Genomic DNA, 3,182 nt, shown 5'->3' with positions numbered 1-3,182 from the left:
CCACTCCATCCCGCCCCCGCCTCCTCTGGCCCCACCGCACTGTGGTCTGTGTGCCTGGACTATCTATTCTCTTCACAGCCCGTGTCCCCCACGCCCTCCCGCCGTCAGTCTGTCCTCAGTATCCATGCCTCTGGCTCTATTTTGTTCCTTTCGCTGTCCTTAGTTTGCCCTCCTTCCTCTTCCTTTCTCCTCTTTCAGCTCCGCCCCTGAAACGCAGCCGGCCAATTCTGCAAGAGAAAGTCCCCTTTTCCCCCCCAGCCCCCCTCCCCCAGAGCAGGCCCCTCCTCTAGGAAGCGCATCATAGGGCGCAGGTACAAGAGGGGGGCAGTGTGAGGATTGCATATTCCAAACCCTCCACTGGCCCACGATGGGAGAGCGACGCTCCGCCCTCTCCAGCCGCCTCGCAGAGCGTCTGCCTCGTGCCTTTGCAGTTTTGACACTTTGCTTGCATCCTGAGGCGGTCCCCTCAGCGACCTCAAGGGGTGCAGGGCGGCAGGCCCTGACTGCTTGCACCCCCTTCGGGGCCTCCCCACTCCTCTCCCTGGAGTGGATTTGAGAGGAGGCTTTTCCAGACAAAAATCACATGTTTTCAGGGTTATTGTTTTTAATGGGATAATGCTTTGGGGTGTTTTTTTTCTGTTACTTTTAAATTTCAAATATCTTTATAACTTGACCACCACCACCCTCTTTTGTTGGCGCTCTGGGTGCTGATGAGAGACAGCCTCCCTCTCTAGCTTCCGCCTTGCCCCTCGGAGGGGAGGGCCTGGGAGGAGGGAGAGGTGCCTGAAGAGCCGGGCAGGGGGGAGGATGGGGTGGCCTGGGTGGAGTTGAGGGAGACTCCCCCCATGATCAGGGCTGAAGGAGAAAGAGAAGAGACTTTAGGTGTGAGATGGACCAGGAGGGACAGGTCAGCTTCAGGGTTTATAGGGAAATGACACTGTTGGAATTGGGTTGAAACGAGAAATAGGATGCCCAGTTGTCTTGAATGAGAGATATTCAAAGTGCAATATGGGTCCCAGAGGTTAGGGAAGAGCTATGCCTGGTGGCTTCTGATGGTTACAGACCGGGGGACTCCATGGGCCGGTAGAGCCACTGGGGTGAGGGGATCCCTGAGTCTGCGGACACTGTGCTCAGGGTTCTCATGGCATCTCCTCTCCCCTTCTCTCCGCAGGCAGGCATGACCCTGCTCTTCCTGGTGGGCTGCATCTTCTTCCCGCTGATCTTTGCTCTCCTCTGCTGGGGCCTGCAGAGCCACTCCAGCCTGCGGATGCCGAGGCCAGAGGCTGTTTTGGTGGCATCCAAGTAAGAGGACAGGGTGAGGGCATCCTTCTTGGGGCCAGGGTTCTGCAGCTGGTCTCCTTCCAGGAAGGGTTAGTGGTGAGAGCAGCTCTCTCTTGTGTGTGTGTGTGTGTGTGAGTGTATGTGTATGTGTGTGTATGTGTGTGTATGTGTGTATGTGTGTATGTGTCAGTGTGTGTGTCTGAGTGTGTGTGAGTGTGTGTATATGTGAGTGTATGTGTGTGTGTGTGTATGTGAGAGTGCGTGTGTGTGTGTGTGTGAGGGTATGTGTATGTGTGTGTATGTGTGTATGCGTGTATGTGTGTGTGTGTGTCTGAGTGTGTGTGTGTGTGTAGGGGTGGGGAGATTCAATAGTCAAAAGACACTGGCTGTGGAATATTTTGCAAGTCATTCAGCATCTGTGAACTTTGGAGTCCTCGTTTGTAAATGGGTTTAATAAGAATACCCACCTTTGCCCAACTGGTGAGCACTGGCTTATGAACCAGGAGATCACAGGTTCGATTCCCTGACAGGACACATGCCAGGGTCCTGGGCTTGATCCCCAATCGGGGGCGTGCAGGAGGCAGCCAATAGATGATTTTTTCTCATCACTGATGTTTCTCTCTCTCTCCTTCTCCCTTCCTCTCTGAAATCAATAAAAACATATTTAAAAAAAAAAACCACCTTCCATTCTTCAAGGAGATATGTGAGGGTCAGATGAATCATGTTTACAAAGTGAGGGTTGCAACCTCCTGCAAGTAACAGAAGGGGCGTTTGTTGGGACTTCGTGAGTTGGAGGGAGGACTCGTGTTCATTTATTAAATGGGGGAGCAGCTGCTCAGCTCCAACCAAACATTATGGAGTTAAAACGTGGGCCCAACGTTGTCTGATCTTCTGATTCTTTCTTAGAAGTCGGATGTTTAGGTGAAACCTCCTAATTTTCAAACACTGACAAATAACCTAGAACTTAAGAAACCACTGTATTGGCCAAACAAAGCATGTCTGTCTGTAGGCTGGACTGGGCCCTGGTGCTGTGAACCTGTGGCCTATTTGACAGAGTTTAACATACATGTGAGCTTTCGTCAAACCTCAGGCTGGAGAGAGAGAGAGGGCTGCAGGGCGGAATTTACCTGGGCGTCTAGGTGAGTTCCCGGGAGACAAAAAGCTCTCTCTGCCTTAACCCGCATCTCGGCCAGGTTTGTGGTCCTCCGCTGAGCAGTCAGGGTTGCTTGCCACCACCCACCCTCCCCCAGCTCTGCACCTGTGTGTGGCTTTGCCATTCGCTCACTGTGGAGTTGTGTGAACATAGGTTTGAAATCCAACTTTGCCAGCTCTGGTTTGTCTTGGGCAAATTTTTCTTCTTGTGTGTTTTTTGTTTGTTTGTTTGTTTTAAAAAATATATATTTTATTGATTTTTTACAGAGAGGAAGGGAGAGGGATAGAGAGTCAGAAACATCGATGAGAGAGAAACATCGACCAGCTGCCTCCTGCACACTCCCTATTAGGGATGTGCCCACAACCCAGGTACATGCCCCTGACGGGAATCGAACCTGGGACCCTTGAGTCCGCAGGCCCACGCTCTATCCACTGAGCCAAACTGGTCAGGGCTGTTTGTTTTTTAATCTCTAAACCTAGTTTCTTGTTTGTAAAACAAGCGTACTACCATCCGGGAAGATGAAGAAAGAATGCCGTAAGTCCCCTTGCCCGGTGCTGAGCGCACAGTAAACGCTCCCCAAGCTGGGTCCCCTTAAGGGAAGCCCTGAGGTCAGGAAGCTAGGTCCACTGTTGTTTTAAAAATTGTCCCTGACCCCTGCCAAGGCCAGACGCCTCTTGGGGTCTGTTCCTGCAGCTCGCCACGAGGGGGCAGCGTGCAGTAGCAAATCCCAGCTCTTTGACTATCGGGT

This window comes from Myotis davidii, unplaced genomic scaffold (genome assembly GCF_000327345.1).
Source record: "Myotis davidii unplaced genomic scaffold, ASM32734v1 scaffold1695, whole genome shotgun sequence".
Taxonomy (NCBI): Eukaryota; Metazoa; Chordata; class Mammalia; order Chiroptera; family Vespertilionidae; genus Myotis; species Myotis davidii.
This window is presented reverse-complemented; position numbering follows the sequence as displayed.